Source organism: Choloepus didactylus, chromosome 9 (assembly GCF_015220235.1).
Source record: "Choloepus didactylus isolate mChoDid1 chromosome 9, mChoDid1.pri, whole genome shotgun sequence".
NCBI lineage: Eukaryota > Metazoa > Chordata > Mammalia > Pilosa > Megalonychidae > Choloepus > Choloepus didactylus.
This window is the reverse complement of record NC_051315.1, coordinates 66,719,286-66,745,459: the sequence shown is the minus strand read 5'-3', so window position 1 is coordinate 66,745,459 and position 26,174 is coordinate 66,719,286. Positions and strand designations below refer to the sequence as shown.

At 36.9% G+C, this 26,174-nt stretch overlaps 1 long non-coding RNA gene and 1 pseudogene across 1 annotated transcript; one reads left to right on the top strand and one right to left on the bottom strand.

Annotated features, from left to right (window-relative positions):
• The window catches only part of LOC119543758, a 30,184-nt pseudogene extending 8,418 nt beyond the window's left edge, over positions 1-21,766 (bottom strand).
• Positions 21,767-22,939: 1,173 nt separating this feature from the next.
• On the top strand, positions 22,940-25,372 carry LOC119544617. The gene is made up of 3 exons (XR_005218879.1): positions 22,940-23,000; positions 25,106-25,230; positions 25,320-25,372. It is a non-coding gene; the product is annotated as an uncharacterized LOC119544617 (long non-coding RNA).
• Positions 25,373-26,174: the final 802 nt, after the last annotated feature.

The window sequence follows — 26,174 nt, the reverse complement described above, 5'->3', positions numbered from 1 at the left end:
ACTTTTGCAATTCAAGGCTGAAGCTGCAGCATCAAAGGTTTCACCGGCACAAAAGAGTTCAGGTCAAATTGAATGCACTTGAAAAAGTAATTGAAAATAAGGTAATTGGGTAGTACAGGCCCTTGCTGTCTTGGGTTGGGTCACAAAGCTGCCTGCCAGAAGGAGAAGCAAGTATCTTTGCAAACTTGTTTCCAACCCTACAAAACTCTCTCCGCCCTTGTGTCAAAACCACAGTCATTTTTATTCCCACTGGTGGTCACAGGGAGGCAGGTATGTTTTCCTTAAATTATCACTGTATGTAACTGAAGAAATAACAATAGCTTCCATTGAGTGAGCGCTTATAAGATGCCATGTAGTTTCTGAATATTGTTTCTGATTTTCTTTCTTTTTTTTTTCCTTTTTAATTTTTATTGGGATTGTTCAGATACCACACAATTATCCAAAGATCCAAAGTGTACAATCAGTTGCCCCTGGTACCCTCATACAGCTGTGCATCCATCACCACACTTAATTTTTGTTCAATTTTTAAAACCTTTTCATTACTCCAGATAAGAAATAAAGTGAAAGATGAAAAAAGAAAAGGAAACTGGAATCCTCCCATATCCCTAACCAATCCCCCTCAATTATTGACTCGTAGTGTTGGTATAGTACATTTGTTACTGTTTACAAAAGAATGTTGAAATACTACTAACTGTAGTATATAGTTTGCAATAGGTATATATTTCTCCCCTATATTCCCCTCTATTATTAACTTCCAGTTGTATTGTCATACATTTGTTCTGGTTCATGGAAGAGATTTCTAATATTTGTACAGCTAATCATGGACATTGCCCACCATAGGATTCAGTTTTATACATTCCCGTCTTTTGACCTCCAGCTTTCCTTCTGGTGACATATATGACTCTGAGTTTCCCCTTTCCACCTCATTCATACACCATTTGGCACTGTTAGTTATTCTCACATCTTGCTACGACACCTCTGTTCATTTCCAAACATTTAAGTTCATCCTAATTGAACATTCTGCTCATAGTAAGCAAGAGCTCCCCATTCTTAAGCCTCGTCCTATATCTTGGTACCTCTTATTTCATGTCTATGAGTTTACATATTAGTTCTTATCAGTGAGACCCTACAATATTTGTCCTTATGGTCTGGCTTATTTCACTCAGTATGTAGCCCTCGAGGTTTTGTCATCAACCCATTTTTTTTTTTTTTTTAAGATAGTTTTGTTCACACACCATACATTCCATCCTAAGTAAACAATCGATGGTTCTCTGTATGGTCACATATTTATGTGTTCACCACTATCTATATAAGGGCATCTACATTTCTTCCACAAGGCGGGAGGGAGAGTCAAAGAAGGTAGAGAGGCAAAAGAAAGAGGAAAAAAATGACAGCTAGGAAGTAGCAAAAGGAAAAATAACCTTAAATCAAAGTAAAGAGTCAGACAACACCACCAATGTCAAGTGTCTAACATGCCTCCCCTATCCCCCCTCTTATCTGCATTTACCTTGGTATATCGCCTTTGTTACATTAAAAGGAAGCATAATACAATAATTCTGTTAGTTACAGTCTCTAGTTTATGTTGTTGCATCCCTCCCTCAATGCCTCTCCATTTTTAACACCTTGCAAGGTTGACATTTGCTTGTTCTCCCTCGTAAAAGAACATATTTATACATTTTATCACAATTGTTGAACACTCTAGATTTCACCAAGTTACACAGTCCCATTCTTTATCTTTCCTCCTTTCTTCTGGTGTCTCACATGCTCCCAACCTTCCTCTCTCAACCATATTCACAGTTATCTTTGTTCAGTGTACTTACATTGCTGTGCTACCATCTCCCAAAATTGTGTTCCAAACCACGCACTCCTGTCTTCTATCACTCTGTAGTGCTCCTTTTAGTATTTCCTGTAGGGCAGGTGTCTTGTTCACAAACTCTCTCGTCTGTTTGTCAGAAAATATTTTGAGCTCTCCTTCATATTTGAAGGACGGCTTTGCTGGATATAGGATTCTTGGTTGACGGCTTTTCTCTTTCAGTATCTTAAATATATCACACCACTTCCTTCTTGCCTCCATGGTTTCTGCTGAGAGATCCACCTATAGTCTTATTAAGCTTCCTTTGTATGTGATGGATTGCTTTTCTCTTGCTGCTTTCAGGATTCTCTCTTTGTCTTTGACATTTGATAATCTGATTATTAAGTGTCTTGGCATAGGCCTATTCAGATCTATTCTGTTTGGAGTACGCTGTGCTTCTTGGATCTGTAATTTTATGTCTTTCATAAGAGATGGGAAATTTTCATTGATTATTGACTCTATTATTGTCTCTGCCCCTTTTCCCTTCTCTTCTCCTTCTGGGACACCGATGATACATATGTTCTTGTACTTTGTTTCATCCTCAAGTTCCCAGAGACGTTGCTCACATTTTTTCATTCTTTTCTCCATCTGCTCCTTTGTGTGTAGGCTTTCAGGTGTTTTGTTCTCCAGTTCCTGTGTGTTTTCTTCTGCCTCTTGAGATCTGCTGCTGTATGTTTCCATTGTGTCTTTCGTCTCTTGTGTTGTGCCTTTCATTTCCATAGATTCTACTAGTTGTTTTTTTTAACTTTTGATTTCTGCCTTATGTATGCCCAGTGTTTTCTTTACTGCCTCTATCTCTTTTGTGAAATCTTCTTTGAACTTTTTGAATTGATTTAGCATTAGTTGTTTAAATTCCTGTATCTCAGTTGAAGTGTACGTTTATTCCTTTGACTGGGCCATAACTTTGTTTTTCTTGGTGTAGGTTGTAGTTTTCTGTTGTCTATGCATCTGACCTCCTAGGCCACCCCAATCAGGTTTTCCCAGATGAGAACAGGCTCAGGTCCCAGAAGGAGGAAATATTCAGTCTCTGGTTTCCTTGATGGTTTTTCTTAGAGGATTGATACACCTGTGCTTTTCTGCCCAGCAGGTGCATCTGTCAGCCTGTCACTGGCTGGTATAAGAGGGTGTGGCCTGTGGCTCTCCTCCCCCAGGCTTTGGGGTCTGGTTTCAGTAAGGCAGGCAGTAGAGCTGGGCCCCTCCCTTTCCTCTTGGGAAGTTATGCCCCCTCCAGAGAGGTCACTGCATATCAATAAGTTCTTTGTTTCTCTGACTCTGCTGACCAAATTGTTTTGATTTTAAAATGGCTGAGGCTGTCTTTACTGCAAAGTGCTGTTGGCTGAAAATGGCTGAGACTTTCTCCACAGAGAGAGAAAGGGATAGAAAGCTTTGAGATTCACCTGTCAGCCAGAGAGAGCACCGGATCCTATGGGCTCCCCGTCCTGAGACAGATATGTCACCGACTCTCCCAAAGTCAGTTGTCACTAAAAGTCTCTGTCTGCTTGTTGAGGATTCGCTGTCTGTATTGAGCAGTTAACATTAAAACCCCAGTTGGAGCTGGGCTGAGAGAGTGCTGCTCTCTAGCACTGCGAGGCTTCCATGAGGGAGGGGCTCTCGGCTCTTGGCTCTCCGCTCTCAGCGCAGGTCCTCAGTTTTTACTTACAGATTTTGTACTGCGATCTCGGGCATTCCTCCTGATTCAGGTTGGTGGATGATAAGTGGACAGTCACATTTGACTCCCTGCAGTTATTCCAGATTATTTACTAGTTTTTTGGTTATTTATGAATTGTTCCGGGGGGAACCAACAGTCTTCCACTCCTCTCTATGCTGCCATCTTAGCTCCTCTTGCTTTCTTTTGGCTGTAGCTTGCATGGAATATTTTTTTCCATCTTCACTTTCAATTTCTTTGTGTCCCCAATGTCTAAGATGAGTCTCTTGTATGCAGCCTATTGATGGTTCATAGTTTTTAATCCATTCTGCCAATCTATATCTTTTAATTAGGGAGTTTAATCCATTCACATTCAATGTTATTACTGTGAAGGCATTTCTTCAATCAGCCATCCTATCCTTTGGTTTTTGTTTGTCAGATATGTTTTTTTCCCTCTCTCTCTTTATTTCCTTTAATGTACCCTTACTAGATCTCTTTAATTCTGAACACTTCTCCATACCTCTCTCTTCTTTGTTTCTCTGCTGGTAGGGCTCCCTTTAGTATCTCAAGTAGGGCACATCTCTTGTTAGCAAATTCTCTCAGCATTTGTTTGTGAAGATTTTAAGCTCTCCCTCAAATTTGAAGGAGAGCTTTGCTGGATAAAGAATTCTTGGCTGGCAATTTTTCTCTTGCAGAATTTTAAATATGTCATACCACTGCCTTCTTGCCTCCATGGTGGCTGCTGAGTAGTCACTACTTAGTCTTATGTTGTTTCCCTTGTATGTAGTGAATTGCTTCTCTCTTCCTGCTTTCAGAACTTGCCCCTTCTCTTGAGCATTTGACAATGTGGTCAGACTATGTCTTGGAGTGAGTTTATTTGGATTTATTCTGTTTGGAGTTCGTTGGACGTCTATGATTTCTGTATTTATGTTGTTTATAATGGCTGGGAAGTTTTCCCCAACAATTTCTTTGGATACTCTTCCTAGACTTTTACCCTCCTCTTCCCCTTCTGGAACACCAACTATTCTTATATTTATGCACTTTATGTTGTCCATCATATCCCTGAGATCCATTTCAAATTTTTTTATTTTTTTCTCCATTCTTTTTTTGTACTATCACTTTCCATTCTGCACTCTTCCTGTTCACTTAGTCTTTTCTGGCTTCCCCGAATCTAGTGCTGTGTGTATCCAGAATCTTTTTCTTTTTTTTTTTTTTTCAACCTTAACTCTTTGGCCTGATTTGCCCTAGTCTTAACCAGATCTGCTTCATTCATATTTCTAATTGAAGTCTGGGCTCTTTATCAGCTTTTTTTTTTTTTTTTATCTTCATTTTATTGAGATATATTCACATACCATGCAGTCATACAAAACAAATCGTACTTTCGATTGTTTACAGTACCATTACATAGTTGTACATTCATCACCTAAATCAATCCCTGACACCTTCATTAGCACACACACAAAAATATCAAGAATAATAATTAGAGTGAAAAAGAGCAATTGAAGTAAAAAAGAACACTGGGTACCTTTGTCTGTTTGTTTCCTTCCCCTATTTTTCTACTCATCCATCCATAAACTAGACAAAGTGGAGTGTGGTCCTTATTGCTTTCCCAATCCCATTGTCATCCCTCATAAGCTACATTTTTATACAACTGTCTTTGAGATTCATGGGTTCTGGGTTGTAGTTTGATAGTTTCAGGTATCCACCACCAGCTACCCCAATTCTTTGGAACCTAAAAAGGGTTCTCTAAAGTGTGCGTAAGAGTGCCCACCAGAGTGACCTCTCGGCTCCTTTTGGAATCTCTCTGCCACTGAAGCTTATTTCATTTCCTTTCACATCCCTCTTTTGGTCAAGAAGATGTTCTCCGTCCCACGATGCCGGGTCTACATTCCTCGCCGGGAGTCATATTCCACGTTGCCAGGGAGATTCACTCCCTTGGGTGTCTGATCCCATGTAGGGGGGAGGGCAGTGATTTCACCTTTCAAGTTGGCTTAGCCAGAGAGAGAGGGCCACATCTGAGCAACAAAGAGGCATTCGGGAGGAGGCTCTTAGGCACAACCATAGGGAGGCCTAGCCTCTCCTTTGCAGCAACCGTCTTCCCAAGAGTAAAACTTATGGTAGAGGGCTCAACCCATCAAACCACCAGTCCCCTATGTCTGTGGTCATGTTAGCAATCATGGAGGTGGGGTAGGCGAATACCCCTGCATTCTCCACAGGCTCCTCAAGGGGGCACTACATATTTTTTTCCCCTTGTTTTTCTTTTTTTTTTTTTTTTTAACTTTCCCTTCTTTTTTAAATCAACTGTATGAAAAAAAAGTTAAAAAGAGAACAAACATACAATAAAAGAACATTTCAAAGAGACCATAACAAGGGAGTAAGAAAAAGACAACTAACCTAAGATAACTGCTTAGCTTCCAACATGTTCCTACTTTACCCCAAGAAAGTTACGTAATATAGCAACATTTCTGTGAACTTGTTCCTACTATATCCATCAGAAATTAACAGACCATAGTCATTCCTGGGCATCCCCAGAACGTTAAATAGCTTATCTGTTCTTCTTGGATTATTGTTCCCCCTTCCTTAATTGCTCTCTATTGCTAGTTCCTCTACATTCTACATTATAAACCATTTGTTTTACATTTTTCAAAGTTCACATTAGTGGTAGCATATAATATTTCTCTTTTTGTGCCTGGCTTATTTCGCTCAGCATTACGTCTTCAAGGTTCATCCATGTTGTCATATGTTTCACGAGATCGTTCCTTCTTACTGCCGCGTAGTATTCCATCGTGTGTATATACCACATTTTATTTATCCACTCATCTGTTGAAGGACATTTGGGTTGTTTCCATCTCTTGACAATTGTGAATAATGCTGCTGTGAACATTGGCGTGCAGATATCTGTTCGTGTCACTGCTTTCCGATCTTCCGGGTATATACTGAGAAGTGCAATCGCTGGATCGAATGGTAACTCTATATCTAGTTTTCTAAGGAACTGCCAGACTGACTTCCAGAGTGGCTGAACCATTATACAGTCCCACCAACAATGAATAAGAGTCCCAATTTCTCCACATCCCCTCCAGCATTTGTAGTTTCCTGTTTATTTAATGGCAGCCATTCTAACCGGTGTGAGATGGTATCTCATTGTGGTCTTAATTTGCATCTCTCTAGTAGCTAGTGAAGCTGAACATTTTTTCATGTGTTTCTTGGCCATTTGTATTTCCTCTTCAGAGAACTGTCTTTTCATATCTTTTGCCCATTTTATAATTGGGCTGTCTGTACTATTGACATTGAGTTGTAGGATTTCTTTATATATGCAAGATATCAGTCTTTTGTGAGATACATGGTTTCCAAAAATTTTTTCCCATTGAGTTGGCTGCCTCTTTACCTTTTTGAGAAATTCCTTTGAGGTGCAGAAACTTCTAAGCTTGAGGAGTTCCCATTTATCTATTTTCTCTTTTGTTGCTTGTGCTTTGGGTGTAAAGTCTAGGAAGTGGCCGCCTAATACAAGGTCTTGAAGATGTTTTCCTACATTATCTTCTAGGAGTTTTATGGTACTTTCTTTTATATTGAGATCTTTGGTCCATTTTGAGTTAATTTTTGTGTAGGGGGTGAGGTAGGGGTCCTCTTTCATTCTTTTGGATATGGATATCCAACTCTCCCAGCCCCATTTGTTGAAAAGACTATTATGGCTCAGTTCAGTGACTTTGGGGGCCTTATCAAAGATCAGTCGGCCATAGATCTGAGGGTCTATGTCTGAATTCTCAATTCGATTCCATTGATCTATATGTCTATCTTTGTGCCAGTACCATGCTGTTTTGGCAGCTGTGGCTTTATAATAAGCTTCAAAGTCAGGGAGTGTAAGTCCTCCCACTTCGTTTTTCTTTTTTAGAGTGTCTTTAGCAATTCGAGGCATCTTCCCTTTCCAAATAAATTTGATAACTAGCTTTTCCAAGTCTGCAAAGTAGGTTGTTGGAATTTTGATTGGGATTGCATTGAATCTGTAGATGAGTTTGGGTAGAATTGACATCTTAATGACATTTAGCCTTCCTATCCATGAACATGGAATATTTTTCCATCTTTTAAGGTCCCCTTCTATTTCTTTTGGTAGAGTTATGTAGTTTTCTTTGTATGGGTGTTTTACATCTTTGGTTAAGTTTATTCCTAGGTACTTGATTTTTTAAGTTGCTATTGAAAACAGTATCTTTTTCTTGAGTGTCTCTTCAGTTTGTTCATTTCTAGCATATAGAAACATTACTGACTTATGTGCATTAATCTTGTATCCTGCTACTTTGCTAAATTTGTTTATTAGCTCTAGTAGCTGTATCGTTGATTCCTCAGGGTTTTCTAGATATAAGATCATATCATCTGCAAACAATGACAGTTTTACTTCTTCTTTTCCAATTTGGATGCCTTTTATTTCCTTGTCTTGCCGGATTGCCCTGGCTAGCACTTCCAGCACAATGTTGAATAACAGTGGTGACAGCGGGCATCCTTGTCTTGTTCCTGATCTTAGAGGGAAGGCTTTCAGTCTCTCACCATTGAGTACTATGCTGGCTGTGGGTTTTTCATATATGCTCTTTATCATGTTGAGGAAGTTTCCTTCAATTCCTACCTTTTGAAGTGTTTTTATCAAAAAGGGATGTTGGATTTTGTCAAATGCTTTTTCAGCATCTATTGAGATGATCAATTGATTTTTCCCTTTTGACTTGTTAATGTGTTGTAGTACATTGATTGATTTTCTTATGTTGAACCATCCTTGCATGCCTGGAATGAACCCCACTTGGTCATGGTGTATGATTTTTTTAATGTGTCTTTGGATTCGATTTGCAAGTATTTTGTTGAGGATTTTTGCATCTATATTCATTAGGGAGATTGGCCGGTAGTTTTCCTTTTTTGTAGCATCTTTGCCTGGTTTTGGTATTAGATTGATGTTAGCTTCATAAAATGAGTTAGGTAGTGTTCCATTTTCTTCAATGTTTTGAAAGAGTTTGAGTAAGATTGGTGTCAGTTCTTTCTGGAAAGTTTGGTAGAATTCCCCTGTGAAGCCATCTGGCCCTGGGCATTTATTTGTGGGAAGATTTTTGATGACTGATTGGATATCTTTGCTTGTGATGGGTTGATTGAGGTCTTCTATTTCTTCTCTGGTCAGTCTAGGTTGTTCATATGTTTCCAGGAAATTGTCCATTTCTTCTACATTATCCAGTTTGTTGCCATACAGTTGTTCATAGTATCCTCTTATAATTTTTTTAATTTCTTCAGGATCTGCAGTTATGTCATCTTTTTCATTCATTATTTTGTTTATATGGGTCTTCTCTCTTTTTGATTTTGTCAGTCTAGCTAGGGGCTTGTCAGTCTTGTTGATCTTCTCAAAGAACCAACTTCTGGTGATAGTTATCCTCTCTATTGTTTTTTTGTTCTCCATGTCATTTATTTCTGCTTTAATCCTTGTTATATCTTTTCTTCTACTTGGTTTAGGATTGGTTTGCTGTTCATTTTCTAGCTTCTTCAGTTGATCCATTAGTTCTTTGATTTTGGCTCTTTCTTCCTTTTTAATATATGCGTTTAGTGCTACAAATTTCCCCCTTAGCACTGCTTTTGCTGCATCCCATAGGTTTTGGTATGTTGTGTTCTCATTTTCATTCGTCTCTATATATTTAGCAATTTCTCTTGGTATTTCTTCTTTAACCCACTGATTGTTTAGGAGTGTGTTGTTTAACCTCCAGGTATTTGTGAATTTTCTAAGTCTCTGATAGTTATTGACTTCTAATCGTATTCCATTATGGTCAGAGAATGTGCTTTGAATAATTTCAATCTTTTTAAATTTATTGAGGCTTGTTTTATGTCCCAGCATATGATCTATTCTGGAGAAAGTTCCGTGAGCACTAGAAAAGTATGTGTATCCTGGTGATTTGGGATGTAATGTCCTGTATATGTCTGTTAAATCTAATTCATTTATCAGATTGTTTAGGTTTTCAATTTCCTTATTGGTCTTCTGTCTGGTTGATCTATCTATAGGAGAGAGTGATGTGTTGAAGTCTCCCACAATTATTGTGGAAACATCAATTGCTTCCTTTAGTTTTGCCAGTGTTTCTCTCATGTATTTTGTGGCACCTTGATTGGGTGCATAGACATTTACGATTGTTATTTCTTCTTGCTGAATTGCCCCTTTTATTAGTATGTAGTGGCCTTCTTTGTCTCTCAAAACATCCCTGCATTTGAAGTCTATTTTATCTGAGATTAATATTGCTACACCTGCTTTCTTTTGGCTGTAACTTGCATGAAATATTTTTTTCCATCCTTTCACTTTCAGTTTCTTTGTGTCCCTGTGTCTAAGATGAGTCTCTTGTATGCAACATATTGATGGTTCATTTTTTTTGATCCATTCTGCGAATCTATATCTTTTAATTGGAGAGTTTAATCCATTTACATTCAACGTTATAACCGTGAAGGCATTTCGTGAATCAGCCATCTTATCCTTTGGTTTATGTTTGTCATATTTTTTCCCTCTCTTTATTAATATCCTTTACTGTACCCATACCGAATCTCTTTAGTACTGAACCTTTCTCCAAGTCTCTCTGTCCTTTCTTTGTTTCTCTGTTTGTAGGGCTCCCTTTAGTATCTCCAGTAGGGCAGGTCTCTTGTTAGCAAATTCTCTCAGCATTTGTTTGTCTGTGAAAAATTTAAGCTCTCCCTCAAATTTGAAGGAGAGCTTTGCTGGATAAAGTATTCTTGGCTGGAAATTTTTCTCACTCAGAATTTTAAATATATCGTGCCACTGCCTTCTCGCCTCCATGGTGGCTGCTGAGTAGTCACTACTTAGTCTTATGCTGTTTCCTTTGAATGTGGTGAATTGCTTTTCTCTTGCTGCTTTCAGAACTTGCTCCTTCTCTTCTGTGTTTGACAGTGTGATCAGTATATGTCTCGGAGTGGGTTTATTTGGATTTATTCTATTTGGAGTTCGCTGAGCATTTATGATTTGTGTATTTATGTTGTTTAGAAGATTTGGGAAGTTTTCCCCAACAATTTCTTTGAATACTCTTCATAGACCTTTACCCTTTTCTTCCCCTTCTGGGACACCAATGAGTCTTATATTCGGACGTTTCATATTATCTATCATATCCCTGAGGTCCATTTCGATTTTTTCAATTTTTTTCCCCATTCTTTCTTTTATGCTTTCATTTTCCATTCTGTCATCTTCCAGGTCACTGATTCGTTGTTCAGCTTTCTCTAGTCTTGTACTGTGAGTGTCCAGAATCTTTTTAATTTGCTCAACAGTTTCTTTAATTTCCATAAGATCGTCCATTTTTTTATTTAGTCTTGCAATGTCTTCTTTATGCTCTTCTAGGGTCTTCTTGATTTCTTTTGTATCCCATACTATGGTCTCATTGTTCATCTTTAGTTCTTTGAGTAGCTGCTCTAGGTGCTGTGTCTCTTCTGATGTTTTGATTTGGGTGCTTGGGCTTGGGTTATCCATATCGTCTGGTTTTTTCATATGCTTTATAATTTTCTGTTGTTTTTGGCCTCTTGGCATTTGCTGAACTTGATAGGGTTCTTTTAGGATATGCGGACTTATTTGAACAATTATCTATAATTTGTCAGAGCTACAGCTTGATGGAGTGTACCTTCCCTGACTTACCAGCAGATGTCGCCCTTGGGCCACCTATTACCCTCAAGTCAGTTCTCCCCAACTTCGTCTGTATGGTGAGTGGGGGTTTGAATCTTGTGGTTATCCAATCCAAATTTCCGTGTGTAGTTGGTGCAGCCAGCCTTCAAGGTGGGGGTGTGCCCCACACAGTTAGGGAGGGAAGGCAGCTTTAAGACTCAAATTTCCCAGCCATTACTGGAGACTCAAAGCAGTTGCACGAGTCTAGCCCTTTGGCTCAGACTCCCCACAGTCTCTTTATAATGTAAGTTTTGATATGTAATATTTTCTTTGTATTCAGCTCTAATTTTTTTTTTTTTTTTGGATGTGTCCTCTCTATGCTCTTTCCCGTTATGCCAGCTAAGTACAGACAAAGGAGAGGTCCTAGGCTCACAGGCTGGCAGAGCTATGAAGTGGAGAGAACTCCAGTCCCTGAATTACTGTACTAACAGACTAGGATCACCCAGGTTGGACTCTTCTGTGGAAGGGAAAGAAATTTCTATTGTGTTTGAACCATTTTGTATTTTGGTCTTTTTGTCCGTGTGCTATAGCTTACCCTAATTAATATAAGCTTTCTTTCATTTAAAAAATTCTTTTGTCCTTCATTCTTTTAAATGTATTAATTTTAAAAATTGTGGATATATATATATATATATATATATATCATAAAATTGCCATCTTCAACAGTTTGATGTTGTGCAGCCATCACCACCATCCATTACCAAAACTTTTTCGTCACTCAAAAACAGAAATTCTTCACCCACTAAGTAATAACTCTCCATTCTTTCTGCCCCCAGTTTCTGGTCATCTCTAATCTACTTTTTCGCTCTATGATTTTGCTTATTCTAGATATTTCACATAAGTGAACTGACACAATATTTGTCCTTTTGTGTTTAGCTTATTTATCGCAATATGATCTCTTCCAGGTTCATCCATGTTGTAGCATGTATCAGAACTTCTTCCTTTTAATAGCTGAATAACATTCCATTGTATGTATGTATCAACATTTTGTTTATCCATCTGTTGATGGATGCTTGGGTTGTTTCCCTCTTTTGTCTATTGTGGATAATATGTTATGGATATTGGTGTACAAGTATCTGTTTGAGTCTCTGCTTTCAGTTCTTTTGGATACATACCTAGGAGTGAAAATGCTGGGTCAAATAGTAGTTTTGTTTAACTATTAGCTGCACCATTTTACCACCCACTAGCAGTGCATAAGGGCTCCAATTTTCCCACATCCTTGCCAACAATTGTTATTTTCCATTTTTTAATAGTAGCCATCCTAGAGGGAATGAAGTAGTATCTTATTATATTTTTGATTTGCTTTTCCCTAATTGCTAATGATGCTGAACACATTTTCATGTGCTTACTGGCCATTTGTAAATCTTTGGAAAAATGTCTATTCAAGTCTTTTCCTATTTTTAAATTGGGTTGTTTGTCTTTCTGAGTTGTAGTAGTTCTTTATATATTCTGAATGTTAAACCCTTATCAGATATATGATTTGTAGCTATTTTCTCCCATCTGTATGTTGTTTTTCACTTTCTTCATAATGTCCTTCGATGCACAAAAGTTTTAAATTTTGGTAAAGTCCAATTTATCAATTTTTTCCTTTGTCACCTCTGCTTTTGGTGTCATATCTAAAAATCCATTGCCAAATACAAGGTCATCAAGATTTACCCCATTTCTTTTTTTCTAGGAGTTTATGGTTTTAGCTCTGATATTTAGGTTTTTGATCTATTTTGAGTTAATTTTTGTGTATGGCGTGAGGTAGGGGTCCCAATTTCATTCTTTTGCATATGGATACCCAGTGTTCCCAGCATGATTCATTGAAGAGGTTATTGTTTCCCCATTGAGTGGGCTTGATACTGTTGTCAAAAATCAATTGACCATAGATGTGTGGGTTTATTTTTGGACTCTCAATTCTATTGCATTGGTCCATGTGTCTGTCCTTAGGCCAGTACCACACAGTTTTGATCACTGTAGCTTTGTAGTAAGTTTTGAAATCAGAAAGTGAGTCTCCAACTTTGTTCTTCTTTTCTAATGTTGTTTTGGTTATTTGGCTAATCCCTTGAAATTCCATGAATTTTAAGATTTACTTTCCCATTTCTGCAAAAAGCTTCTGGAATTTTGATTGGGATTGCATTGAACCTGGAGATTGCTTTGGGTAGTATTAATGTCTTAACAATATTAAGTCTTCAAAAACATAAACATGATGCTTTTCCATTTATTTAGATCTTCTTTAGTTTCTTTCAGCAATGTCTTGTAGTTTTAGTGTATAAGTCTTTTATATCCTCTGTTAAATTTATTCTTAGGTATTTTATTCTTTTAGATGCTATCGTAAATGGAATTGTTTTCTTGATTTCCTTTTTGGGTTATTCATTGCTAATGTATAAAAACAAACTGATTTTTGTGTTGCTTTTGTACCCTGCAACTTTGCTGAGTTCTTGACCTTCATTCTTGATGATTTCTTTAATCTGTCTTCTAGTTCACAAATTCTATTACCCTGTATCTTATTTACTGTTAGATCAGTCTATTGAGTGTTTAATTTCAATTGTTACTTGCTTTTTGTTTCTAGGAGTAAACATACTTGTAAATTTTCTTTATCTGATAATTAAAATATATGAAGTTTTGGGGTCTGATTATCTTTCTTTTGTTTCTGCTGGCCTTGATTCCTTGTATGTGTAGTAATTCTGATGCTGAGTTGCTCAGTTTTCCTAGGAAATTTATCCATGGAGATTCTTTGTTCCTGTGTTCAAAGAGGCTCCTACCACAAAGGATTTGCATTTGCTTTTATTAGGCACTTGAGGCATTACCAGTCCAGGACCACTTTATATAAAATTATTGACTTAAGGTTTTTTTTTTAAAGACTGCTTCACAAGTGTGAATTTGTGTTGCAAACTTGTTTGAAGGCCAGCTCGTGGTTTCAAATTCTCGAGGTATAATTCTCCCAAACTCTATTTACTGCCAAGTTTTGAGACTATTAGTTTCTATGTAATCTCCTGAGATGGGGGTAGTGGTTAGTTTATTTTAGTCTCCTCTTTCACTGAGTATATCCTTTTGGGCCCCAGTTTTATGAGGGTTCTAATACAGGACATTCCAACTTGGGTGGTCGCTGGGCTTTGTCTCCAAGATCATGAAAATTTGCTCAAGTTCACTGGGTTCAGCAAATGCCCTGAGGATGAAGCCAAGTTCAGTGCTACCTTCCTTAGATATTCCTTACTCTTTTGCTAGAATATGGATGCATTCAAAAAGATGTTTTTATATTTTAACTATTATTTTTAGTCATTACCTGGGAGGGCTAGTCCTGATACCTAGTCTGCTGCTTGCCAGAAACTCAACTACCTTTTTTCCAACTAGAATTAGCCAAATAAATCCTCACTTTCAGTAAAGATTGCTTATCAGTTATAGGTATGCTGAGGGTCTTGGTGGTAGGTTGAGTTTACACAATCATTTGCTCTCTCCATTCTTTGAACTTCTGAGTCTAGCTGGCAAGGGAGGGAAAGGCAAAGACAATTCAAGAATAGATGATATGTATTTACATGGGCTCTAAAAGGAAAGTGTGGAGAGAAAGGCAACTATGTATTAACCCCTTGTTTAATAAATATTAAATAATTATTACTCCACCTATGTTATCTCATAATACTCCTGTAATGCAGACGTAATTGCAGATTATTTTACATATGCTTCACAGCTACTGTTAATGTTTACTGAGTGCCAGGTAATTTGGATGTATCTTTTACATGTATCTTTTCAATTAGTTTGTAGTTTACATGTATCTTTTCAGTTAGTGCCATTTTATAGATGAGGGGCTGAAGTTCAGAGGGTTTCTAGCTCATTGTCACTCAATAGCCACTGACCAAATACCCAGAGAGTGCTTTTAGATTTATGGTGTGATAATGGCATTTGGTGTCCTACTTAAATTCATGTCTGCTTCACTTCCTTCCATCCTAAACAGAGTAGTTCTGGAGTTTTAATAGCAAAAATGAATACTTATTATGTACCAGCCACTCTTCTAACTGCTGTATATGTGTTACTCATTTAAGCCTAACAATAACCCTGTGAGATAGATCCTATTATTATCATCAACCCATTCTAAAAATGAGGAAACTGGAGTCCAGAGAGTTTAAGTAACTTGCCCAAGGTCACACAGCTGTCAGGAAGCTGGATTTGAGCCTGTGTGATCGTTTTCATTGTCTGTGCTCTTGACTACAATGCTATACTGCCTCTCAAAATGTGAACCAAAACTTTGAGAATGGAAAGAGAGGAGATTCTGCTTTGCAAAGGATTCTTCTTTGACAGAGTCAGGATTTCTTGCTAACACATAGCCCAAACATATTCACCCAGAATCAGAGAGCAGTTAAACATGCGAGGGGATAAAGGAAGGATTGGTATCGTGTTTTAGAACTCTTAATCTTAAAATGAATTATGGAATGGTAAGGCTGTCTGCCATTGCTAAGAGTGATAACCAATGGGAAAAACTGTAGTGCAGGGGCTGTAAGGACATAGAAATGAAGAGATCAGCAGAGAAAAACAACTCTCTTGAGGCCCATTATCAATTTTTTCTTGCATTTGCATTCAGCTAGGTGAAAATTATCAGGTGAAACAGAGGAAAGTTACTAGAACTCTTGTGTATGTTACTTACTAATCTTAGAAAAGCATCCTTAAACTCCTTCTTCATTCCTTATAAGGGCCAAGAGAGACACCAATGGGTTAAAATATTTTGCAGACCATTTATGACACCATTAAATATCAGTGGCTCTGTTTGCCTGGCTTAAATACTCATTTTCTCTGTGAGAGTAAGCAAATGGGAGTTTTAAGGATTCATGCCTTAAATTATTTTGGCAAAATTTTATAGCAGAGGAAAAAATCTAATGACTTGCTCTAATCAAAAATATTGTTTCTCTCAAAACAATAAAGCTGAGACATTAACTAAAGAGAGATTTTCTAGAGGAAATAAAATATGCATTTTTTTCCTTCCAAAGTTAGCACTTTTCTTTAGACTTCTAGTATATGTGATTGCTATATGTGGAGGCTCTCATCTTGAGCCGGGATGAGGGTTTAAATATGCCTGGTTACATCTTATAAACTCCTGAGATAGCACCTAAAGAAGAAAATTTGTAAAAGTGTGGAGGGCTGGGGAGTCTCCAAGGAGATGATTCATTTTAAAGAAAGGAGAAGCCTGGCACTCCTGACTAGAGGTCTGGTTCCTGCGAGGAGCAAATTTGCTATAAAAATCAAAGCACAAACAAAATCTAGAGTTCATAGGTATACAAGTATTACTGCTTTGGAACCTTCTAATAGAGTATAACATTAACGTTTGTTTAGGTTGGACCACTGTCAGGCGACATCAATGTCCTACCTCACCTCTTTGGCACCCCTGGTGGCATAAGAGCAGTATTGCCTTCTGGCAGAGACTTGCCTGCTTGGTGACCTGGCGGTGGAGCCTGGTGAAGTGAAAGTGCCCAGTGGTTGTCTGAGAGAGCAGTAGCAGATGCCTTGCAAGAGGGCAATTAGTCATGAGCATACTTGAGTTCAGAAGGACCTGGCTTCAGAGAGCACCTAGATTTCCGGAAGAACTTGAGAAACTTTTATAGGTTGTTGAGGTCCTTGCTGGGTAGAGGTGAGAGTCAGAAGAATCTGGGTTCTAATTATTAGTATGATTGTGTTTGTATTCCCATGTTGGGGAGGTCTGGGAAAACTCAAGTTACAGTCATATTTGTACAAGATTTTCAGGACAGCTATAGGCTACTAAATACATATAATCATGCTGCTGAACATATACATGGAATAGAATTGGTATCCTTAAAGATCTCTCTAAGCATGCTTTAGTTGGCACATTCTGTTTTGAATTTTAGCAGTGTTAAATCCATTTTTAGGCTTTGTGCTTGAAAATGGAATTTAGAAAAGATGAGTAAGAACCTTTAGGTTAATGGTGTTTTAATATTTAGATATTATGACTTTTGATCTTTTATTGGGTAGAGAAGGCTTTGAGGAAGAATGGGTAACTGACAACACTGGGAATGAATTGTAAATTTCCATAGGTGAAATAAATGGATAATTTTCAACATCTATTTATTTAACAAGTGCATTTCAGGGAATATTTGGTTAATGAACGTTTGTTAAATTTTTTTTTCTGATAAAGCCAATGGGCCAAAGGAAGTTTAATTTAACAGTTTTAGCAATGCAGGGATTTAAAAAGAAATTAGGAGGACTATGCTTCTAGTGTGAGATAAGAAAAAACATGAACATGTCAAAGACTTCAAAAACACATATACAATGTGAAATTTTCTTGTTAATCCCTCTCTATGTTCTTATTATGTATTCTTTGCTAATCTGGAAACCAGTGCCTTATGGATTGTAGTATAAACCTAAATTGTTACTTTTTAATTAGTGAAATAAAAGCATGTCTGATTTACATTTAATTTTATTTGATACTCTGTTGGTTGAGCTTTACATAATTATCCGGGGAAATTCTTGTTTGAGTTGTCAAGGGCGTGGTCCAAAGATGTCCATTTCTCCTGGAGGAAGTAGAGGCAGCTTGTAGTCAATTCATCATGAATACTGTGGGCCGTGATTGGTTTAATTCTGGCCATATCAGGCACTGTAAAATTTTCTTTCATTACCATTTAGTTTAGCAACTTAAATAATAGAAATAGAAATTTTCTGGCAAAATGGAATTTACCTGTTGACTATTTTAACTGAAAATGGAAAATAGACTGATAATTTAGGAGGCTCCATTTTACTTTCCTACTTTATGCCATACAAAGTCTTTGGGAAAAGCCCAAGAAAAGTTATCTCCTTTGTTCTTTAATTCCTAAAATGTCTACAATTCTCTTTATTTAAAATTCTATGAAGTAAATATACTGTAAGCTGTAACTTATCAAGCCTTTATTTCCTGTCAGAGGGCACTTCTGGATCTTTTCTGGTTTCTCTTTTGCTGCACTTGACAACCTTAAGCACTTGCTCCTTTATTTAAACAAACAAACCCAATTAAACAAAAAATATTTCCCTAATTATCAAAGTGATGCATACTCATTACTATAACAAGGAAACAAATCACTCATAGTACCATTTCCCACTGATAACCACTGCTGCCACTTTGATTTATTTCTTTCCAGATGTATAATTTTTGTTTTTGTTTTTAAACATCGGCGTTGCAGGTGGTCATGAGCTGGTTAGCGTTATTACATTAGAAGTGGAGTTTACTTCTCATTGGCTTATTTATTTACTCCTAAGACTCACTCAAAGAAGTGGGGTTTCATTTATTATTGTTTCAACTCCTTTTTCATGCTTAGGGAGATAAAACTGAACTGATAATGAATATCAAAACATTCCTTTAGCCAAGTCATACTAATAATATTAGTGAAAGTTTTCTCTAACTTATATACTCAAAGCAGAGCGTTATAAACAGAAAAACATTTATTCTAACTATTGATCTTTTTCTAAGGCAAGAGAATCATGATACTATTGTTAAGGAAATTTCTATATAATTGAGGTCAAACTAATATACAGTTTTGTAACAGTGTTTCCATTCAACATTGTACTACCGGCATTTTACATGCCACTAAGTATTTTTCAAAAACATAATTTTTAATGGCTTCTAGAAATCTCCTTGAATTGGGGATACCATAATTTACTTAACCGCTTTCCTGTTTATGGATATTTTGGTAGTTTGCATGTTTTAAAAACTTTTTTTTCTTTTATATAACATTGGTGAAAATACTTGTACACCTTTGATCTTATTTAAGATTATTTCCTTCAGAATATTTGCCTTAAGAATTCAGTAACCTCTTAATTAGTCTCCATAATTTCAGAGTTTATCCCCTCTAAGTAATCTTACCCATTGCTGCCAAATGAATCTTCCTAAAACATCAATTATGTCATATCACTTCATGGTCGACAGTTCTCAATGACTTCTCATTGCTAGTGAAAAAAAACTCCAAATTCTTTAGGTTGGGGACTAAAGTACTTTAAAGTCTTGTTTCTTCCAAGTTCTACAACCTATTTTACCTGAAAAATAGGTTGTAGAACATAATACAACTCCAACAATGATGTATGAGTTACATTGGCTGTCACAAAATAAATTTGGAAAATTTGTTCTCAAACATCTCAGTTCTTTCCCTAAGATTTCTCTCCTTATAGCTGCTGGCATATGTATTTCTAATCAGCCTTCCCACCCCAACCCATTTTTCTGTACATGCAGGGACTGTGTGTGTGTGTATAAATGCACTGTAAAAGATCTGAAAAGATGCAGATCAAGCTTTACATATGGGAAAGGGTGCAGGGATGGAATTTGTGGAAAGAATTAAGGGAAACTCCTACTTTTTAATCTGTATTTTTCTTTTTTGTTTGAACTCTTTTCAAATATATATTCATTTATTTTCAATTTTAAAACAATAAAAATGATATATTTATTTTAAAAACTATACAGGGTTGTAAGATTTAATGGAGATAGGCTTTATGAAATTGCTTTCTAACTTTTTAAAGCTTAGAACAAATACTAATTGTGGTTCTATCCATGACGTTGTTCTGATCATCTAAAACATTTTTACTCCGTTCTGCTAGTTCAGCAGTTCCTACCTATCTTTCAAAGCCCAGCTCAATTTCTATAGCTTACATGACCTTGCTTTGATTACTGAAACCTGCAATTACCTCTGTTAACTCAAAGCACTTTTACTTATGTTTGTCATATGAAATTGGCTTCCTTGGGCTTCAGTTTGGGATATAGGGGTAAAGAAAGGTCAATATAGCAGCAGTGGTTTACAATAACTACACATATAACTTTCTTTTACCTATTTTTTTATTCCATACATACATATGTAAATGGTCTTTTTTTAATTTTTATTTTTGTATTTAGCAAGGGACAATGATTGCAGGTCAGCAGTATAGCAGCATGATTAAGAGCAAGGGATCCAATTTAAGTGACCTGGCTTCAAAGAAACTATCTTAATTTCCAAAGCTGCAAAATGGGCTGATAATAATAGTACTCATCCTTTGGGATTATTTGTGAGGATTAAATGATCAAATTTTAACCCCACCAAATCCATTTTCTACATAGCAACCAAAGTGATCTTTTATAAATGCAAATCTGTTTATGTTACCCTCTTGCTTAATATCCTTCAATGACTTCCTATAGCACAAGGAATAAAATCCAAGATTCTCTGTGTGACTTACAAGGGTGTGTGTGATTTGACCCTTGCACACCTCTTCTATCTCATCTCATTTTTTGGCACTCTTCCCCTTGCTTGGTAATCTCTAGTGTCCCTGGGCTTCTTATTCCTGGAACTCGATTAATTTCTTCCTGCCCATAAGACTTCATGTATATATTGCTTCTGTGTGGAACTCCTTGCTGACGAGTTAATTCAGGTCTTATCTTGGATGTCTATTTCCCACAAGAAGCTTTCCTCAGTCCCCCCACTAAAGATTCATTTTTATAATTATTAGTTTGAAGTCTGTCTTCCCTGTGCCATCAGGAGAGGGACTAAGTCTACCTTATTCACAGGTTCTCTGGCACATAGTAGGTGCTCAAAAATATGTGTTAAATGAATGAATGAAAGCCTAAATTTGTTCAAATCAATATGTTTAAGAATGTTTGGTAGCTGGTATATTTAAGAAATAATTGCTGTTAAGGCTGTTGAAGGTGGTAAATTTTATTTTAACTTAAAAGTCTTGATTAGACAGGAAGGGCAAAAACTTGTGGATAAACAAATTAAAAATTTCAAAATTTTTATCAGGTAAACTCAGATCGGTTATCGAAGATATGAATCACTTTGTAAGTTTCATATGTGGCTTCCAGGTTTTTGTTTATTTTAACATCACTAGGGCAATTAGGAATGCAAGACCTCACACCAGGTGCTTACTGGTTCACTAAAGAACAGGGTTACTCAAAGAAGTCAAGGGAGCACTTTTTTCTGAGAATAATACATGGCTAGTTAAATAGACTGGCCAGGGTTTTTCTTTCTTATGCCAGTGCCATGTATCCATAAAGCAGAGCACAGGAAGTCATCTAGCCCTATGAATTGAGTAAGCATGAGATATTAATATTAATATCTAATAAATAATAATTAATAGAATATGAATATCAGAAAGATGATACCAATTGGTATTTAGGTGCTATCAGTGCCTAAATTTTCAGAAGGTATTTTACTCACAGTAATGATTTGAAAATATAGGTAGGATATATTTCATCATATGTAAATTATATAATTTACATTATATAAATTATGTAAATTACATAATTATAATTATGTAAATTATAATTTTGATAGTTATGTTTGACTAGATAGTATACCAGACAGTTCCTTGCACATAAGTATATTAGACACCTCATATGTACCACTTCAGAATATCTGGACTTCACCTGTCTCTGCAGAGCTCTGTATCTCTTCATCCACTCTAGATGCTGTGATAGCAACTAATTTTTTGTGGTCCCAGGATACAGGAGATGGGAGGGAGCTGGTAGATAATTTCTCTGTCTTTCCCACCCCTGGATAGAGTATTCCATGGTAAAGCTTTCCATCTAGTCTATCCCACATGGCCATGTCTCTTTGTGAACTGGTTAACTTAGAAACGCAACTTCTTGTATTTGCTTCTCAACCTTACCTGCTACAGTTCCCTTTTCTATCATTCACGCTGTCCTAATTTTTGAGGGAACTTAGTTTAGGACAATGAATGTTCCATAAATATTTAATAAATTGAATTGAATAAAAAATAAAATCTTGGCTAAATGGGAGCTGTTGTTTCAACAGTCATCTTTCTGTGCTTCAGAAGAACTTGATCTGCACTTCCTGACCCCTTTATCTTATGACTGCCCATGGATTGGTAGATATGGTGCCCAGAAAGAAAGAACCAATGAATGAAAGCCTATTTCATTGACGGTGAATGGTCTACCAGATGACTTGAAGATAACGCATGGTTCCAAAGGGCTTATTTAGGAAGGCAGAGGGAAGGATGGATTGTTCTGTGTTAGAATTGTCAGGACTGTGGGCTGAAAGTTCATCTTTTCCTCAGAAATATAGGTCACTTTTAGACAAGTCATGGCCGTCTTGTCTAGGTACCTCCCGTTAGGAAAAACTCCTGCATAAATTCTGGCCTCCATTGTTCCTTGAGAAAAAAATTGAATTATTTCTCCATCCAATTTCAATGAATAATGGTTTGTGATATGCATATGAAACTTGCAAGACTGAAAATGTGAGGCTGCTCTGTTATAAGGATAAAAGGAAAGAAGGAAATTTTAATTTAATTTATTTTTTTATTACACACTTGCCTTTAGAAACTGGGAATTGTTAGAAACGTCCATGGTAACTACAGGAAAATTGTTTAAAACATTCAAGATGTTAAAAAAAAAAGTGATACACAGCATTTGTTCTGTATTTTTGTATATATCAGTACCCAGGGCTAGGCCTCTATACTCTTGGGAAGAAATGCAGGCATTATTATTATTGTTATTGCCATAATTGTTATTAATAGTAAAGAAGATTGTTACAGAAATGAAAGTAAGGAGGCACCAGCTATGCTGACCTGTATGAAACCTTCTGCAATTAATGAAAAAGAGAAAAGATGACATTTAGAGTATGACCTGTTTTTTTTGGGATCATGCCACTATATCTGCTGATAATGTTTTAAGGTTTATGTGGTCTATCATATTCCCAGTAAATGATGACAATTATAAATTTGTATAATTTGGCAACTGTAAAGTATGAAAAGGAAAGCCTTATTAGGGAACTTAAAAAAAGTACCGAATGTTCTGCTTTTTTCAAGATACATGTGGAGGAGATTTATAATAAATCAACTGACTAGACATATGACTCATATCAGGGATATTACTGGAATTGGCTATTTGGATCTTACCATCACTGAAGGTAATGCTTGATCTTTTCACTGACCATAAAGATGTTTCAAACACAGTTATAGAAGCTGCACTTGGTAGAGTCCACTGAGGCCAACTGCAGCAAGCAACAAATGTATTTAAGTATTTAGTCCAGCTAAGATGCAATATCCATCTTGCTTTTACTTCTTTTATAAGGACAGACATGAAGAAGCATTCATTTTGGCTAACATAAAGTCGTTTAAAAAGAGGCAAGAAGCTGTTGGTGGAATAAAACCTGAAGAATTTTGTTTAAAAAAAAAAAAAGAAGAGGGAGGAGCTATTGGTGGAATAAAACCTGAAGAATTTTGTTTAAAAAATAAAATAAAATAAAATGAGGCAAGAGAACAGTGGAGCATAAAGAGTAAGCAGTCAGCCCATATTAGTTGGTGGAGTGGAAGGAACAGGATGGATACCTGCCTTCATAGCTGCCTGCATGGCAGGAGTTCTGGACTGACAACAGCTAATCTTGGTGGAGGGGGGTGCTACGAAGTCTCCTCAGTTTGTCGACCCTCAGTGCCATATGTGGGACAGAGGAGGGATGTAAGCAAGAGGCAACATTAGCTGGCTCAGGTTTGGGTAGGAGAGAAAGAAAGAAGAGGAAATAAAATATAAAGGCAGATCACAGAGGCTATCCAACCCAGCTTCCCCGCCCCCTTGGTTAAGAAGTCCCTTTTTATGGTGTCTAGGGGAAAAGGTACAGCCAGTGGCATAGCCCAGTGGGTCCCTAATGTGACTCAGTGGATTGGCAGCATTAGAATCTCCAAGGTTGCTTTAGAAAATATACCTTCTAGAGGTCTGATTCAGTAGATCTGAAGCAGGGCCTTGGATTCTGTATTTTTAAACATTTCTCCAGGTGTTTCTTATACCCAGTCAATGTTTGGAACCTCTGACATAAACTCTACTTAAATACCAAAAGTAATGGTGAGCTTATTACTCATCTGCTTCTGGTTAGCTGAAGAAGATAAGAAATGAGATGGTCCCATCTTATTTCAAACCAGATCTGCATCTTTAAAACATCCACCCAGTCTTTGGTTCTTTCTGGGCCTTTTGGTGTAATTTAAAGATCCTAAATCAAGTCAGATTATTTGAATATGTGTTGGACTTATTCATCATAGTTTTATGATCTGATTGAGCAGTCAAGGCAGTCTGGGAGTAGAGAATACGAATGATAAAGAAACCCAGATTTAGGGATGGGAACAATGGAAGATCAAAGAGTTGAAGGATTTGAAGATGCCAGAGAGGGTGAAATTGAAACCAGCATCCATTGCCTTTGAGGAAACTGAGGCTTTCAATTGTCTGGTGTATGGGGAGGAGTTAAGTGACTAGGGTTAAGCGACTAAAGGTCCAGGTGTGAACTAGGCTGGGAGGGGAAATTCAGTGAGGGCTTGGGTTGTGTCTAGCTTATCTTACACTGATTTCCCAGGCCTTGGTGCAGTAGGTTCTTATTCAGTATTTTTTGACTGATTAATGACAGAATGTAGATTGAATAGGTATGTGGGGAGAGGAGAAGAAAATGAGGAGATTGTGTCAGAAAGGGAGGAATGACTAGAGATTTTATTTTTTTATTTTTTTAATTCATTTTTATTGAGCTCTAGTCACATAGCATGCAGTCATACAAAACAAAGCATACATTCAATTGTTCACAGTATCATTATATAGTTGTGCATTCATCACCAAAATTATTTTTGACATTTTCATTACCACACACACAAAGTAATAATAAAAATTAAAGTGAAAAAGAACAGTTAAAGTAAAAAAGAACACTGGGTGCCTTTTTTTAAAATTCTTTCCCCATTTTTCTATTCATCCATCCATAAACTAGACAAAAGGGAGTGTGGTCCATATGGCTTTCCCAATCACATTGTCACCCCTCATAAACTACATTTTTATACAATTGTCTTCAAGATTCATTGGTTCTGGGTTGTAGTTTGATAGTTTTAGGTATTTACTGCTAGCTATTCCAATTCATTAGAACCTGAAAAGGGTTGTCTATATTGTGCGTAAGAGTGCCCACCAGAGTGACCTCTCGGCTCCTTTTGGAATCTGTCTGCCACTGAAGCTTATTTCATTTCCTTTCGCATCCCCCTTTTGGTCAAGATGTTCTCCATCCCACGATGCCAGGTCTAGATTCCTCCCCAGGAGTCATATTCCACGTTGCCACATTGAAATGGAAAAGAGGAGGTAGAGAGTGTGGAGTGCAAGGTCCCAGCTCTTGCTTGTGGGTGAGTTTGGTAATTTGGGCAAGTCCCATATCCACTTTGAACACAGATATTGTTTTGTGTTAATAATATCTGTCCCATCTCCCTTACAGAGTTGTTGGAGGCTCGTGTGATCATGTATGTAAAAGTCACTTTGAAAATACAGGTAATCTCTAAGGGTCATCCTAGTTTTGAGATTGTGCATCACACCTATTTTTTATACAACATATGAGTGTTATGAGACACTATAAAATATATGTATGGGTAAAGGTACAGTTTCAGTTGCAAGAAAAACATCTAAAACCAGTATTCAATAGCTTAGTCAAACAACCATTAAGCTAAATGACTTTTATCTCTGGAATATTAGGTCAACTTTGGGGAAGATGCTTCTAACATATTTTTTTCTTCCATTAAGCACATGGTGGCATTTTTTGAAGTATTTGGAAAACCAAATAATGAACATGAATTTGAGTCTGCTGTTGCCACTTATATATCTTCTACAAGTTGATTTTCCAGATACTCAGGTAAAAATGTGATGCCACTGAATGGTTCTTTGATTCTGGCATTCATTTTCAAATTTGTTGGAATGAGTTATTAATTCTGTAACTCTCATTTTAATTGTGCTGTGATTTCTAACAACTGGGCATTTTTCTGCACTGTTTATTTACATGTCTCTTGAACCGTGGCTCCTTTTCTGACTTTGGAATATGCAAAGCTTTTCACCTGACCTAGGGGGAAGATTTAGTGACAAAGATTAGTTTAAGCATTTCGTATACTGGCTTTATTTTCTATACCCTTGCTTCTTCTGAGGAATACAATCTCAGAATCTTACATAAATCCAAAGTTGGATTCAAGTATGGTTTTTATTAATTAGTCTCTTGTTCATTTCTAATGTAGTAATTGCCACATAGTTCCTTAGCAGGTTCAAGAGCATAAAACGTGCTTTTTTGGTAAAGAAGGGTGATATG